Genomic DNA, 18,513 nt, shown 5'->3' with positions numbered 1-18,513 from the left:
AGTGGTAATCGGACAGAAGACACTCAAACTGAAAGAGTAGAGAATGGAGGGAAAGCAGGTGATTAAATCTTCCTAAAATGTGCAAACATTACCAGAGAAAAATGTGGGGTCATTGTAAGACAGACAAGAGCTCAAATCTACATAAAGTTTCCAAATGGACAGCTGAAAAGTCCCCTCAGAGAAAGAAGAGGTTAAGTAGCTAGCAGCTGCCCCAGCACCCAGATGTGACAGGAGAGGCGGCAAGCACTGACCACAAGCTCCCAATTAAGATTAGCTTTACCACGATCCATAGTTCAGCCACTTTCTTTATTGGAAGAGAGAAATTGAAGCAAGAGCTTTGCAGCTAAAATTGCAGCAAATGGTCTTTGGTAAGGCAGCACACTCAATATGTGAGTGAGCATAGAGAGCAAAGGCATTTTGGAGACAGTGACATTTAAGACTAGCAAAGAGACTGTGGCAACCACAGCGAGTATAGGTAGACTATTAAAGGAACATTGTCAGATTAAACATCATGCTTTCAAAAAAATTGCTTTCCTTGTTATAAAGAGATTATTAAAATCAAAAGAGTTTAAAGAACCTAATTTACTCTCCTGAGTCTAAGGTGTTTACTTCCTGAATTGCTCCCAGCTTGCACTACTAAACTAGTTAAACCATTTCACTTTTAAAGCTAGTTTCTTGTTGATTTTATTTTGGCCTCTAATTCTATCTTATTGCAAATTGCAATAAAGCCTCAAGGCTTCCCAACAGGTAATGGGAGTCTAATACAGAGCACAGTACAGATGTAATAAAGAGAAACCCTCAAGTACAGACAAAAACAGGTTTCTACAGACGAAACAAAGGGGAAACAAAAAGATTGGGACTGCAGGAAGACACTGGTGATAATAATATAAATATTGTTATATAACCATACATATTGTATTTACCTTATATTGTAATTATTGTGTAGTTATTGTAAATATTTAAAATATTTTTGGCTGTTCATCACATCTAGCCTATTGTTAGTTATGATTAAAATCTACTGTTCTCTTTCTTCAGCTGTCAGTCACAAGACTCTACCATCAAGTTATATTTAATCTTAGAACATAGTAACACCAAGAGGGATCCAGGGGAAGACCCTTTATACTCATTGCTCCTCCAGGATAAGTAACATGTTATAAAAATGTCTTAAAAGTTGCACTGAAGAGAGCTATTTCTTTTTGTTTCTCTTTTCAAAAAAAATTATGTTTTATTTTCACAAGACTTGGAATTGGAGACTTAGGTACAAAAACACCTCTCCAGAACTGGATCTGATCCTCTCAGTGGTACTTTTTTTACTCAATACAAAGAACTGGCTTTCTCCCTTTGACCACAGAGATACAAATATGTACGCCCTTACTTACTCCTGAAAGCCTTTATTGTTTCAAAATTGGCATAAGAGGACCCTGATTCAACTGACTTGTGACATGCCCCTTGGTTTCTGCTGCTGCACTGCACCTTCTATCATCACATCTGCTACTACTTCCCCTTCCAAGACTTTCAAGGAAAGGTTGGACCAGGTTTTTTTTAATCCTAAAATTCTTTTCTTTTAAACAAGAAAAGCAGTTCACCCATTATTTTAATTGAAAGGTTTTTTCTTACTTATGGACATGAAAGTCTCTGTTGGACTTGGAGCCTTTTTCCATACCTAGCTTGTTCATAAATGATTGCTATGCTTCAGTAAGATGTTATAGTCTCCTGTCAGCTTTTGATGCCTACTTGTCATTCTTCAGTGCAGGAGGCCTCTTTACTGGAATTTATATCAATTTATAGATCAAAATAATACAGGATAAAAACAATTAAAAGTATTTATATGTCACACATTACTAGCTGTTGATTGAAGCCAGACATAACAGTGATAAAATTTTGGGTCTACTGATCTCTAACTTCTACCTCCAAGGCATATTCCATAATCATGTTTTCATAATATCAAGAATAGTAATGAATATGTTTAGAAAGTTTAAAGCAGAGACATGAGTGGCAGGTGAAAGAAGACAGGATGAATACTATAGATGAATACTGAAAGTAAAAATCCTGACACAACTGAAGTGCCATAAAAAATAGCACTACTTTTACAGCAACATACTTAAAGCCACACAAGAAAAATTTTTAGTAACTATATGGGAAGCATTTAAGGTTTATGAAAAATAGCACATGCCTGAATAAACTGGATTCCCAAACTTTGGCAGCCCTGACATTTCATATGTACATAATCTAGAGTCTGCAACTCTTCACAGAACTCTCCCTTGCAAAATCAATTAATTACCATCTCTGAGGTTATCATATGGATGTGTTTCACAAATTTTCTCCTTTTAACATCAGTAGATTATGCATTAAATCCAGAATATATTGACCAGGGTTCAAATTTTCTCTCCTTCCTCTCCATACAGTTAAGAATAAGCTAGGGAGAACAAGTCTAATTATTCTACTGCATGAGAGAGTAAGCCTAGAAACAATTTACTGACAATAAGAGCTCCAGGCATAGCTTCAAAGAAGATTAAAAATCAATTAAGCACCACAACAAGTTGCCTATCTCCCTAAAGTATGCACTAATTTCTATCCCACCAGATTCCAACCATCAGTATGAGCTAAAGGAATTCCTCACTGATGCTTCTGTTGTTTCTCCATCTTCACAAATATGTTTGCTTGAGAGAGAATGAAGAGTTGACTACTTTCCATTCAAAGGTTAGAAGATTGATGTTTCAGGAAACGTACTTCAGCTGAGTGCCTGTGGTAATTCTTTCATGGAACTGTGTCCCATAAAGTAGTGTTGCTCCCTCAGCATGACTGCAGCATGAACAAATGGAAGAGGCAGAAACACTTGGGGACATGGTTTAGTGGTGGACTTGGCAGTGCTGGGCTAATGGTCGGTTTTGATGATCTTAGAGATCTTTTCCAACCTTAACAATTACACGGTTCTATGAGAGGCTTGGAAGAAACCATGGCAAGTGTAATTAATACCATTTTCTGCTTGCCACCTGTCAAATAGAAGATTTGAAGTGTTGCTATTGGGAGGATAGCTCATAATATACATTAGTGTATGTGGTAATAGCCAAAAAAATAATTTGGTGGGTTAGACTTCTAGACTAGTTAAAACTACAATGAGAAGAAATAACTTGATTATGCATGCGCTCCTTCCAGTGTTGGGGAACACTGCAAAATGCTAGGTACCAATAAAACATTTATTTAGGAGAAAATATATTGCTGGCAATAGGAAAGTGAGTTTATTCACTTAGGTCAATAGTGATATGTATGATTAGAGAAGGTTTGCTTGGCTAGGTCCACAACATCTCGCATAAAGTAAAGTGATGATATTACAGTTGTTCCCACAAGTAGATATTTAATAAACTGTGTCATGTAGGTAGTTTCAACTTATACACAAGAGAAAGATTCAAATAAAAAATAAGTATGTTTGCTAGTAGTGTTTTAAATGCTTTGAAATTTACAGCATCTACACTGACTGCAGGTGTAATATACCCATTATAATTTGCTGAAGTATTTGACTGGTTGCAAAAAAAAATTTTGAAAGATACAAACCTGAAGTGTCTCATGCTGAGGCCACTTCATATTGAAGAGTTTTTGAGTGTTATTTTTTTTCTCCCCCCAGCTTCATCTCCATGAGTTAGAGGAATACATAAACCTCAGTGACTGACTTTGCACAGCTGATCAACCTTGGCTAAGGTCCAAATGCCCACCTAGCCCCTCACTCACTCCCTACCTCAGTGGGACAGGGAAGTAATAGGATGACAAAATTTGGGGGTTGAAGACAGGGAGACAGCTTAGCCATAATCTCATCAGTTCTTAAAAAAGCTGCAGTATCCAGATTAAGTCCAGGCTCTTGTCTTACTCGACTTACTTCCCTGATGTCCTGACATTACCTGCTGATGTGAGCACACAGTATCTGCAATTCCCTTCAGCCTGGTGCCCTCTTGCTCCCCCCATCACAGTTATGGGGCAGACAGAGCCCCAGAACAGAAGAGCAGGCATACAACTAATTTCCACATGGAAACACTTTCCTTTTACTTTTCTACATCATCTCCTGTTAGGAGATCAGCACCCACAGACCTGTTCCCCTTTGCTGTTTTCCCAGAGCCACCTCATCCCTAGAGCTCTGCCATTTGCTCTGGACTCTCCTGATTCCCCCTCTTCACAGCACTCCTCAGCACTACTTTTAAGCTCTTCAATTTAGCAGAGAAGTCCTCTGTTGGAGGGCTTTAAGAGCATCACAAGATCCTTGACCATTAATGCTGACTATTCCACAAAAGTACCAATTCAATTCACACTCTTCCCTTTTACTCGCACAGACAAGTCACTATCCAGTAATGGCTTCAATCAGCTTCAGAGCACACAACAATAAGGATTTAGGAGACACAGGTGTTTGAGCTCATCCTTGATCTTTTCTCTATCAGTACAAAGCGTGTTTGCATTGCTTTTTCCATGACCTACTTGTAAATATCACAGGTAATACAGGGAGGATGAAGAGATTGTTAAAGTGTTGGAGAGAAGAAAAATAGGGGTGGAAAGAGGAAAGCAGACGTCCTAATATAATTTTATATGGACATAAAGATACAAGACTAAACACTGCTGGTCTTAATCCTAGAATCCAGATCACATAACCACAAACTAAGGCATCATGGCTGAATAGTTGGCCATTAGCAGGCCACAGAAAGCAAATGCATCAGAGGATTTTGTTCCAGTCTGTTGTTGCTGCTGCAGTGATACATATGGCAAAAGGAATAGAGGATTAGCTAGTTGCTGACTTCAGTAGTCATTCAGTTATAGAGTGGATTGAAAACTTACCCACCAAATTTTCTTCTTTTGAAAATGCAGCTGTGTCAAACTAAAATTGCTGAGAGCAAACTGACATCTCTAGCTTAAAAGAAAACTTAAGAATATTTATAAATTTTACATATTTTTCTTTCAGATTTGTAATAAACACTAAAATGTTCAGGGTTTACATTCACATTGAAACAGTTTCAGTTTATCAAATTAAATATTTTCATTGTCTGATTTCAAATATTATTTAGTTCCACTTCCCAAACAAGTTATTTGTTTTCCACACAGGATAAACATTTTACTAAACAAAAATATTCTTTATTCAATAAAAAGGGTCAACTTTAAGGATTTGTCCTAATTATCATTCTGTGTTTCTCCTTTACTTTTCCAATTCTCAATGTTCTTGCTACAGTAAAAAGCAGGCAAATCTTCACTGGTCTGCTTTCCTCTGTCTGGATTGTTTTCAGAGCCTCCTTGCTTATTTCTAAGCTGCTGTGATAGTTTTGCCATGGAGGAAGGGAGATCAGGAGAAAATTTATAACAACATTCTCTTTGGGATGCTGTTCTCATAATGAACACAAATTGCTCTCATTTATCATCTTGTGATGTAATCATATAAAAGCCTTTCCCATCCTCATCCCTATAAGGTAACTGTTTTGCTGTATTGGATTATAATGACAAATGACAAAATCTTTTGCATGACTTCAACTGTTCGAGTCTGAAGGGATTGTTACTCTGTAATGCCACTGTGGACTTCCAATGGATGCAACCCATGCTGAAAGCTGCAGGTGGAAGTGTACAGTACACCAGCAACTTAGCTATGCAGTGATGGCTCTTAGAGGGAGAAAAAGAGAAACAAACCAACCCAAATAAACCCCACAGTGGTCTTTAAGACAACCCAAAATTTTAAACACCATAGGTAGTAAATTGTGGTTACATGTTACATCTGAATGGGGCACAAATCCAAGGATTCCACTTTTTGGATGTTTTATTCAATAAACAAAACCTGTTGGATTTCTCACAATATCAATGTTCATAGGGTACAAATTACCATGGAGTTATCTGCAGGATTCATTTGCTTCTTTTGGAGTCTAATAAATCCATTCCATTCAGGGCTGCCAAAACAGAGCTCCAGTAACAAGTGATGCAAGTAAAGGGTGCTCAGCAATGCAACATAATTGTCTACTATTTCTCAGGAACCTACTGTGTTGGTATTTTGAGTAGAAGAGACAGAAATCTTCCCTAGTGTTCCAGGAGAAAACTTCACCCTTTCATGTTTCCCCAGAGTATGCCAGCAATTTAAAATTCGTGATGTACTATTTGCAAGTAGTAAAGTACATAATTAATACTCACTTTGAACTTAGAACATTTGCTCTGTTGAGTACAGAATTTGACACATGAGTGAACTGCCTTTTCAGGAAAATCAAGGACAGCCATTTCCATAAGACACATGATCTGCACGAGCACTCAACAAGCACCACAAAGAAATTGAGGTATGCTTTTTCTTTTGTCTTCCACAAGTTTTTTCTGGAGATTTTGATTAAGTATCATGAACTCTTACATCCTTACACATTAAGTGACAGAAAAGTTGAGTCAGCTTTCTAGTATCATTCTTTTTTCATTTATGCTGCCTGTTCTGTACATGATTAAATATTCAAATTACTTACAGACTGTACTGTTTTCTTTATTAAAATGAATAGCGATATATTTAAAATACATTTAATCTAAATCACATTGTAACACCTACCTCCCATTGAAATAATTGAAATATATTGCAAAAAAATTATACGTATCTACTCTGCATTTCATTAAAGAATTTTGCAGGCTTAATCAGCTTTGAATACACCTGTGCTTCAGCTTTCCACAAAATTAAAATAAAACAGTGCCATACTAATCTAATTATAATATTGTCCTGAAATCAGCCACCAGCTCTACTGAATTCAGTGAATGTAATGTTGAGGGTACTGTGATATTTTTAATATTATTAGCTGGGGAGAGAAGTAGTTGACAAAGAAAAAGTTGATCTTTTACCACCCAAAGAAGAAATGTTACGTTTTCTGTATTTACCCCCTGAGTAAACATAACAGCAAAACTCTTGCTTATAACTTAGATGCTTCTCTATTAAAATGACTGAACAATTTGTTTCTCCCACAGTTTAAAGGCTAAGCTTTTTGAGGTGCCAAGCAGCAAAGTGACAGAAAATTGCAGGTCTTCCATGAAATCTCCTTTGCCCCATACTATTTTGGCTTTTTAATTAAGTGTTTTTAATACCATGGCAAGCAGCACATCAATGACACTATTCAACTAACAGTTGAACACTACTAGGAAATAGGAAGAGGAGTGCATAGCTCTTATCTGATGTTAATCCCCTGCTACCAATGAGAAAGCTTCACCACCACATTCCCCGAGTCTCTCATTTATTGATATTGACAATACCTGACTTCACAGTGGATATTTCAGAGGAAAACCACAGGCACACAAACATGGGGCTCAAAGCAACTCTAAGAAGTGGCACAGTCCATCCCCTGCCCCAGTTCAAGTCACCTTCAGAAGCCTTGACAGGTTATGCCTAAATAATTCCTTAAATCACCAAATGGAGATTTTCCAGTTCAGCTAAGCATTTTATTGTTGAGTTTAAATATACATAATAAATATAAGTCTTAGCAATGCTCAAACTGGACCACCATGGTCATTGTTTGAATTCAGTACCAGAAAATGCTCCTTCTCTTAGCAGAGACCTTTTATGTACCTGAAGACTGCCACAAGCTCCATCAAAGTCTTCTCTGTAAGTCAACTGAGTTTATTCCATTTTTCCACAGAAGTCACATTTTCTACATGTCCTGTTTCTCTCTGAAGGCTCTTTCCTGGAGCTCCATGAAGGCCTATGGGTCCACAGTGACAACCTGCAACAAACTGTCAACACATCACAAAAATGCATTAAAAAAAAAATCACTGTAGTTTAGCTCTTCTTGCCCATAAGGGACAGATACAAAACCCTGCATAGAGGAGTATGTGAAGCACTTCATCAACATTAATTTTTAACTTACTTTTATTAATTCACTTTGATGGGAATATTTAATTAGCTGCTAAGAAGTAAAGGAGGGTTGGGATCCAAGAAGCATGTTTTTTGGATGACTTTCCATTTCAGGGAGTTCACATTCTGCCTACTCCAGCTGTTGGCACTAACAGGTATTTGTCAGGGATTCCAGGCTGTTCTCTGTACTGTACAGGATTCTCAGTGGGTACGAAGGGTTGGAAACAACTCACACATAAGCAGAGTCCAAAAAAATCCTTTCAGATTTTCAGAACTCTACAGTACCTGTGGTGACAGTGTCATGTTATTCTGTTGAAGCAATACACTTCTGTCAGAAATAAAAAATGTTGTTTAGCTATCACTCAAGGTCCTAGTTGAATATTTGGAATCCAAGACATTTGGAATTATTTTGCTGGTTGAGTTATGAAGGTACACTTAGCTGTGGATAAGTTACCCTTTACCTTTGGCTGAAAGCTTTGTACAACAAATTATGCCCAAACTAAGATACTTTCTTAAAATACATCTACTTTTTCAACAACTGTCTGTAAGGCTGTCACTTTTTCCTAGTAAGTTATTATCTGACTTCTTCTAGAGTTTTTCTTTTGTTATAAGCAATTTTTATGGTCATTTTTATGATTATAATGTATTCTTACCATAACATTCAGGCACTTGTCATTGTCATAACATTGTCTTTTTGTAGCATAAGTACCCAATATTGAAATTAAGTGGTGGCTGACAAAATACATACTTTTGCAAATCTCTCTATGGCCTGTGCAAAGCATCACAGTAATTTCTCACATTCTGCCCATCTTCCTTCCTGCTTGGGGAGGGATGAAGGTTTTCCAGGATATCTCAATTTTTGAGTCACAGCCCCCTCAGATTTGCATTGATGATCTTTGTAAGAGATCACTAGCCTTTTCTTGGTCTTTTCTTTTAGTGTCAGTTGCTCTTCAGCCACCAGCCAGATCTGAAGCAAAACATGGCAAGGGTATCTTAAAAAAAAACCCCATTTTTTAAAACCTGATACTGCTTCTTTCTCCATCACCTGGGAGACACAAGCAGCCAAATACTCACATCTGCACAGGCCAGGTGCTCTCACTCCTTACAGCTTTAATCCATTTTGCCTTCTTAACTCCCCGGAGAAGGTCAAAATGAATGGCATTGACCCCAGGCATGCAAAATGTCAAAATCTCATTAACTTCTTTGTTTCAGCACTTGGAGATTTTCATTAATTACCCTTCTGTGCCTCTGGTGTCAGCAAGAAGTGTCCTGTGGGTTGCTCAGAGCTTCAGGAGCTGACAGATTGTCAAAGATATCCTTATAAAGCTAATACCATAAAATAATTGTGGCTCCCATACCACAACATTTTCAATATCAGTGAAAACAGTTCCTGTGGCAGCTGATTTAGGTTCATATTTTATAGTTTTATATTCATATTTTCTTATTAGTACCTGATTTTTCAGATACTCTTCTCAGCACCTTGGAAAGTCAGTTCCTGTTTCTTTCACTGGAACATCATCTGCCCTTACGCTGATGGAACCCATGAATATGATTTCTGAGGCTTATGTCTAGCTACATGTCAAAGGAATCAAAAAACAAGATGTTTCTTATATGAATAAATAGAACAGTGCAAAGTTATTATGTGGTCCAAAGCAAAAGCAGCTATTGGCTGAACTAATTAAGGAAGCTAGAAATATGAAAATACCTTCCCTCACTTCACAACAAGCTATTTGTTTCTGCTCAGTAACTCCATAACAGCCATACCATTATCTCATGAAATCTACAGCTTGGCCTTTCATACCAATGCATGTAATATGCTTACTCTTCACTTGATGATGTGAAGCAGTTCCCAGGCAGAAGCACACGAAATTTAAATTTTTCATTATTTGCCTGCAGGCTAAAAAAAGAGACTGATAAATTATACAATTTGAAAAAAATGATTCTGTTTTTGCTGTTTTTCAGGAATATGGATCTCGTTTTGACATTTTAAGTTCAATGTGTGTGAGATATCAAAAGGAGTTGGCTGACTCAGTATTTTGGAGCTGCTTTGAAAAATGGTCCCAAGTAGGAGAAAAGTACTTAAGAAGCAGGATTAGCATCAAAATTTTTAGGACTATTACAATCTTTTCGGACTATTACAATCTTTTAGAAAAATCAGATTGCATAGATGTTTTTCAGGCTTTTGGGAAAAGTTGTTCTAAAACGGCATCCTTATTTGTACAAGGAAAGATAATTTTGAGATCTAGTTCTAAATTTTGTTACTTGTGGTTAAAAAAAAAGATAAACATAAAAGCAAGACATTTTAAACTATTAAGCACTGGGAATAATGAACAAGTCAACTTTAATTCCTTTTTGAACATGGTGATCAGTGACAGAATCCATATGAGAACAGCATGAAGCTGAGTCAGGGTGGTTTTGGTTAGATATTAGAAAAAGGTTTTCCACTCAGAGGGTGGTTGGGCGCTGGAACAGCTCCCCGAGGAAGTGGTCGCGGCACCAAGCCTGACAGAGTTCAAGAGGAGCTTGGACAATGCTCTTGGGCACATGGTGTGATTCTTGGGCTTGTCCTCTGGAGGGCCAGGAGCTGGATTTGGTGATCCTTGTGGGTCCCTTCCAACTCAGCTTATTCTGCGATTCTGTGATCACTCAAGCAGTAAGTTCTGAATGCACTCTTTTTTCAGGTAACAGGACGATCTGGATTTCCTGCTCACTGTTGAACAGATCTGCATCCCCATTGTTAAATAGTCTGTTACTTGTGTTTTCATAGTAAGCAATATTTCCACATGATCTGCATTGAGATGAGCCAAATTTCTATAAAACCATGTATTTATATCACTGTACTGACAAAAAATATTGAAACCCATTCAAGTAAAGCTAGGGAAAAAAAGCTTTTCCATAGGCATTGAAAGCTGTGGTCTGAATTTCCTAGGATTTTATTAAATACCAAGAGGTAATGTGAAAAAGAACAAAAAATTGAAAAGAGAAAAAATATAAATGATATCTAGAATGGAGACATGAATGAAAACAGAATTATTTTTTCAGGAAAATTTAAACACCAAGTTGAACTGGTGTGAAGTACCTCTGTAGATAAAAAGAGAGGTGGAGAGGAAAAACAAGTAACAGATAAATGAAAAATAGGCAAATAAAACACAAACAGCTTTGGCCAGACACAGATACTTCTATGCCCTCATTGCCCTTCCAAGAAAGGGCTAAGTCCTTCAGGGTGGTTCTCATCATACTCCCACCATGTCTGAGCAAACCTTGGCATTGGAAGGGAATCTTTGGAGCTCTCACTGGGTGCTATAACCACCTAGCAGATACCTAAAGGATTTTCACTTATAGCCCAGGAAATCAGCTGCCTGACGTCCTCTGCAGTTATCCATGTCGCCTGTGTGAACATGTGACTGAAATCAAGCAGGAAAGCCAATGCCTGAGCCTTGCCCAGAAAGACCATGGTGCCATATCCTGTGCACAGACACCTCCTATACTCGTCAGAGCTATCTGTGGGCATTCACTTGTTCCCTAGTATCAAATAGTGGAGGTGAACTCACTGCTTTTGCATTGCACCTCATTTCACACATTCCAAGGATGATGGTGAGAGAAGTGCTTTTTCTGCTGCAACAAATTATCAGTATCTGGTACTCCAGCTACTGCCAAATCCCATGTTTCCAATACCTGCCCAAATCATTGAAGAACTACTTGACAAAGAAGTGTTACTTACTAAAATGAATGGTGTGGAAGAGATTAACTGGTCACCAAACGGATTGAGTGAAGCATTCACTAAATTATACTGAGGACTGGCCCTATCTGAGGCACTATAGATGAAACTGAAATAAGGTGCTTCCACTCATCTTAAGGACCTTTTGCAGCACATCTTCAGCACCCTAGAGAAACCCTTCTTACAACTGACTGTGTTCCAGCTGCAGGATGGTAGTTTGTGCGTTTATTCGCACCTAGTTACTAAGAAAGGTGGAGTCTTTAACCAAAATCCACTTTCCTAATGTCTTCAGTTGGGTAGCCAACTGAATCCATAGATGAAAGCTAATATGTCTGTATATTAGAATATTTTATTCCAGTTGTATAGCATCATCTCATTGTGAAAGTCTTAGTGTCATTTAACGAGTACAATTTTGTCAAACATCCTTTTCTTGAAAGATTCACTTACCCCATCTCCTGAAATACCAGCTACAGGATCTACTAGCTGTTCCTGAACATTTACAAATGAAAGAAGATATAAGAAAATCAAAACACACAGACTTAGTTAACTTTGTACAGGCCATGAGTGATATTGTGTTGTGTCAAAACAGCACACCACAATACTCAGAGAAATCTATAAAACAGAGCCAAAGAGATTATTTATGTTATTTCTTCACCCTAAGGATCAACTGTCTTTCCTGACAGGTTTCCCTCCAGCCTGTTCTTAAAGGCAGTCTGACAGATTCCAGCATTCTCCTGGCAATCTATTTCAGCACTTCATTGCTTTGTTAAAAGAATATGTATCATCCTGAAGTCAATTCCTTGACTTAGTGTTCTCTGTCTTTGAAAAGCAACAGATGTAGAAATGAAGTTGATCTTCCTTCTTGTCTCTCCCTGTTTTTGCGGTTTTGAATTGAAAACCTGTGGGAAGAGATAAAAAAATCATAAAAAGGAGAAATATGTAGTAAATTCTATTACTTTATCTGGTCAATCTTACATCTTACATGATTCTGTGGTTCATTTATATTATTTTTAAAATTTTTGGCATTCATGCACTCTACTAAATTTAATACCCATACAAGCCACATCTCTGCAGTGGAGGTTGTGCCACCATAGGATATTATTACTTCATATATCTGAGGGGTAGTTCATTAGTTTATACATACCATAATGTGATGCTTGCTTTACCCCAACACCATGACTCATGTTCATCTTGTGAACCTTTGTAACTAATAACCTCCTCTGCAGTGTTTCTGCACCTGTATATGACTACCCTGACCTACACTGGCATTTCTCTTTGCTAAATTGCATTCTACTTCTTTCTAAATCATTGCTCTTTAAAAAAAAAAAAAAGAAAAGAAAAAAAGAAAATTAAAAAACTCTACTCCTGTCTTTCAAGTTAGAAATCCTAAGGAACTCTAACTTTAGTAACTTCTATGTTTAAGGACTCTTCCTCCAAAGATAAAGCTTTGCAGTCCTTTCAGATCTTAGTCTCATATTCCAAAGAATCCTCCTTCAAAAAATCTGGGAAGGAGGAAAAAAATCCCAAACTGATGAAGTTGCATGTGTGTATCAGATGACATTCATATAGTATGAAGAACAAAATTAAATATTCAGGCATGCTAGAGCAATACTTTTAAATTCAGTCCTGAGAATTAAACTAGAAGTAGATTTTGTAGACAAAGGCATATTTTGTTCCACCCACAAACTACGTATAAAGTCTTTCCTGGTATTCCTCAATCAGATGATCCATCCCTTGAAGACAATCAGAAAATGGTTATTTTCAAGCAATGAATATGCTAATGTAGTATTTGTTTGAATGCATAGGGAAAATAAAACCTCCAATTATAAAACCATGAAATGGACCTTTTTAATTCTTATGATGATTTGTCTTATTTTGTAAGAGCAATCTCATCCAATTTAAGAGTGATTTTTTTTTAGATGCCAAAAGGAATGCAAGCACTGAGTATAACTTCAGTTTCAAACAGGGGAGGGTGGGGACAGAAAAGCTTAATATGAGCATTGAACAAAGCATGATCCACTTAGGGTAAAATTCTACATAAAAATGCCTTTTTTCCTTTCATTAAAATTTATTCAAAGGACAGATGGGTATGAGGTTTTTTAGCCTTTAAAATAGTCTCTTAGCTGTTTAGAAGTAATGATACATGGAAGCTTGTCAACAAATGGCCTAGGGGGTAAAGAAGCTTGACAGTAAAAGAGGACCAAATATTCTTTTAAATACTTTCAGAAACAAGCAAAACATTTTTTAGACAAACAGGCCACATAAAAGCAAACTCTACATTGTATTTTTTTATAATTTAAATGAAACTGTAACTTCCTTAATAGTGAGGAAAAGTGGTTTCTTCTTGGATTCTACTTCTGGTTTTCTCTACAGATAACTTCTATTTGTGCTATTCTTCCAAAACTCCTTTTCAGAGATTAGCAACATCACTAGAAAGGAGAACTAGAGCTGAAATATTTGCTCCTCAGGTTGCAAGTAGAGAAGCCCCGCATTCAGTGCAGGCCAAACCTGTGCTCCTGTGTGTGAATGGAATGCACTCCAGAATAAAGTTTCACAAATGGACTCCAGGATATCCTAGCCATGGCTAGTTTATTTAAAGCTATTCATGATTTCTCTTTAGTATAGTCTATCTCATCCAAAGGAATAAAATTTTCCTGGTCAACAACAACAGTGGGATGGGCTGTTTAAGTGGATGACTTGGATGCGCTGAGGGCAACCAGGTCTAAAAGAACCACAAGAGTGAAATCCTGGGATATTTTTGCTTCATACATGAGTGGTGACAAATGTGAGCTCTGTGTGAATGCAATTCCTGTTCTCTCTCCACTAAAGACAAAAATCCTTTTTCTTTTGGAAAAAAGTCTCTGTACTCCTGCAGCATAATCAGGACTTCTGGTGAGCAGTGGTCTTGAGCATGTGCACATGCTGGCAGGCTGTAGCGAAGAATGAACCTCAAATCAAATAAAATCTTTCCTGCAGGGATATCTAGGAAAGTCACAAGGATCACTGAAGTTCCATTTCTTCCTGAACTTCCCAGAAGACACCCAAAAACCTATTACCTTCCACATTAGCAGCAAATTACTGCAACATCAATATTAATTTTGGGAACACCTAGGAATCCTTCCAGCACTTTGGCTACACTTAAGACTGTCACACTGTGAGAAACATACTTGTTTAAAAAATAGCAAAAAGTAATCACAGTGGGTATGGGAAAAACAATATTCTTGAGGCACAACGAAAGTGGTTATTCGTTTGATGTATGCACCTTCTTAAAGATCCTTTTTTTTACATACTCCAGAAAAGCATGCAGATGTTACCACAGAGCCATGAAAATATTTCTCTATTTTAAGGGGTTAATGGAAGGCAAAACAAAGCAGCCACAACTTTAAATCATGATAATTTAAAAGATGTTGCTCTGTCATTATTACAACTCATAAAAAATGTATTGTTGCCATAACAACCGCCTCATCACATGTGAGACTGCCTGAAAAACTCAAGCTTTCTTTAATCAGACAGACACATGGGCCCAAACCTGAAAATATTTCACCGATACATTCATGACATTTACTTTCTTGTAAAATGAACTTTAATACACACAATTATTTTTTAGCAATCATTATTATAAGGGGAAAAAAAAAAACCCACACACTATTGCCTGAAGACTCTAACAGATTCTGCTTCTCCTCCTAGGCAGAAAATTTGTGTCAGGGAAGGATTGCATTTCTTCAGATGGAATAGGGTCGATGAATGCATTCAGTGTACATTCTCTTCACTGCCATCATTTTCCTGGGGCTGCACCATGTATCAATTGAGTAACACTGCACATAAATCCCAGATGGTGGCAGGACTTGCAAATGATCTAATGTGGCAGTCCTTGCCTGCATGCAAAGATTCATTGAAGAGAATTGCATTTTAATGGCAGTAGAACGTACACCACCTGGCTCCATCTGATAAAAAGCTTACACAAAAGAGCAAGACATTTCCCATCCTATGGGCCTGATAGCAATGGCTGAGTACAGGACCTGCTGCTAAAGTTGCAGAGTTCAAGCAGAAACATGGAGCTGGCTGGAAGGATGGCCACAGAGAGGGATGGGCAGCATGTCTCCATGCCCTGTGCAGGCCATTCCACAGCTGCTGCACGGCACAGGTGTCTGGTGAGATGGACACCAGTGCGGTCACACTGCTCCTGGCTGCCCAGAAGTCATCTCTGCAGCAGTGGCCACCTGATTCCTGTCCCAAACCTCACAGGAACAGTTTCCTCAGATGGTCCCACACTTGGGCTGAGGCCCTCAGCCTGAATGAGTGAGCACCAAGGGACTTACACCTGAAATCCCATTCCCAGGGGACCCAAACCTCCAAATTAATAGGTATCTGAGGACATTGGCTGGGCTTAGAACAAAAATTTTGGCTTTGATGAAGCAGGGCTTAAGTTACACCCTCCAAATTTTAGTTTCCACAAACTGAAGTTTTCCAACAAAATCTTATTTTCTTGGATTTTTGTCAGTCAGTTCTCCTCTGCCACACAAATGATGCTTAATGTGCTACATTTGATAAAAAGTGTAATAAATATATCCTTTCTTTCCATATGGGTATTTTCTTCAAGTTTTGCTAATTTTCAGTCTTAATTCTTCTTAAGTGATGTTCAACAAGTAAATGCGTTTCTTTCTAACTTACCCTCTTGTTTAATCATGGTTTAATCTGATTTTCTGCTTTTGATTTTAGGGGTCAAAGTGCTTGGCTCAAATCCTGTAGCAAACTTGCTTTCTGTGATTCCTTTGCTTTGTGTTTATTGATTTTTTTCCAGTATGTCCCAAAACAGCCTCAATTTGCTCATACAGTCACTGGTGCTAAGTGCCCAAACTAGCTGTATAAGTGGAAAGAGTGTTGTGCACTTGTCATTATAGCATTCAGGCTTCAGCAAATATCCCTCATGAAAAAGGAACAGCCCAGAAATATGTTTCTCCTTCAACTGAAATCCTATTGTATTCTGCTACTACATCTTTTTTCCCCCCATACTTCCACAGACTGTGATAAATTTACCTCTAAAAAGGAGAAGGAAACAAGAAAACAGCACAGAAAATTCATGTGGTTCAGAGGAAAATGTGTCTAATGTCAGAGAATGGTGGATTAGGGAAACCAGAGGTCTGATTCACTCTGGCAGTTCCTGACTTTGCTCTGTTTTTCTACAAAAATGCACAAACACTTGGTGAAACGCCAGTCCTTGGCATACACCTGCCTCACTGATAGCTCCCACACACACTGGGTGGGGGGGATTACTTTGGGAAAGATTTAAAGGAAAAGAGGAAGAGAAAAAAGAGGATGATAGGACTAAACCATGAGTGAATTAAACCTACAGGGTCAGGGAATGGTTAAAGGCAGAGTAGGGAAGAATGATGCAATCTTCAGCCACCAATAAACCATTTCTCTCACGAGTCACCACTAGAAAACACATGCTGAGTCACGGGCTCTATAAGCAGTAATTTTAGGAGAGATGATTGGACAGTGTGAATGGTCCCTGAAAACATTAATCTGCTTTGGAAATATTTTAGGTCATTCAAGGAATACACAAAACAATCTTCCCTGAAACCCATCTGTCTGTCCAGGCAGTTTTGGATCACAAAGAATTAGTTGTTTATTTTGCTCATATTTCTATCAAAAGGTTATATGTTAAACTTAGTACTAATGAGAGGAAAAATAATGGCACTCAGCCTCCATCCCCAAATGAGTCCCTCCTAGAAGTGTTTCATGTTAAATGTCGAGATCGTTATGCAATTATATTTCAAATTCACACACAGACGTACTGTGCTTGCATATTTAACTATGTTTTCCTATACAAGACCTGCTTTGTGTCTTTCAGACTGAATCACTGGCTGAAATGTCCCTTCTGGCCACATTTAAAATCTTGATTATAATCCTTGATGAAACAGGGAAGTGAACAATTCTTGTATTTAATCATAATAAATTAAACTAATGAGCTTTTCTGGCAGATTTATTACTTCTGCTATGGATGAAATTCCACTGGCTGATCATATGCAAGCCAAAGAAAGTCTTATACAAAGGGAGGGGGTGGGGGGAGGGGGTGCATAATATTTTACTTGAAAAGAGAATATTCCCTGTATGTTCCTAAGAACAACTAGGTTTGTGATTTTTCCTTCACACTTGTATGAGAACCAGAGAGGAAGAGTCAAAGGCAAAGTTTAGAGACTCAGCAATGGGAGGAAGAGATGCAGGATAGTGCCAGGAATGGTTTTAGCCAATAGCAGTCCTATCTGACACAAGGAGATAGACTTTAGTTCTTTGCCATTGCATTCACGTAGTACAATACAGCGACTCTTTCAGCAGCACTCTAAAATATTTACTCCAAAATTGCATGTACTTATTTAAGACCATACATGAAAAAAGGTAATATTTTCCACTTAAATGCAAGAAGCTGTTGAAGCACTTTTCCTTTTTCATCAGGAAAAGCATCTTAGGATGGGGTCTGGTCTTGACCCTGCAGAGATTTTTCTCTGTAATATGGAGACAAAGCCTGAATCCTGAGCCGCAAGTAGAATCAGATAGGAGGGCTTTCCTCCTTGAGTCTCCTGGTCCCTTTCTAAAGTAGGCACAAAACAAGAAGTATCCCTCTCTTCACATTTGTCTCAGGGCTGTACTAATGTTGGCTGATAGCAAACCAGAAGAGGCCATGTCCCAGAGTGAGGAGACAGGCCATCCAAGAAAGCTGTGACCCTGCATGAACTTTGATGGGTGATTGTTAGCAACAGGATTGCAGATGGTGTAGCAATAAACAAAGTTCAGTGCATGAAAGGGCACAAAAATCTCCATATCCAAGTAATAGTAATTTGCCCTTACAATTCTTTCCCTTCTTTTTTTCCTGACAATCAGATAAAGCGTGGAAGGCCATCTGTCTGCAAGAAGAAATCACTGCTCTGCAGTCCCCAGTAGGGTGAACTTAGTCATTGCTTAAGAAGAA

Source organism: Motacilla alba, chromosome 2 (genome assembly GCF_015832195.1).
Source record: "Motacilla alba alba isolate MOTALB_02 chromosome 2, Motacilla_alba_V1.0_pri, whole genome shotgun sequence".
Lineage (NCBI taxonomy): Eukaryota > Metazoa > Chordata > Aves > Passeriformes > Motacillidae > Motacilla > Motacilla alba.
This window is presented reverse-complemented; position numbering follows the sequence as displayed.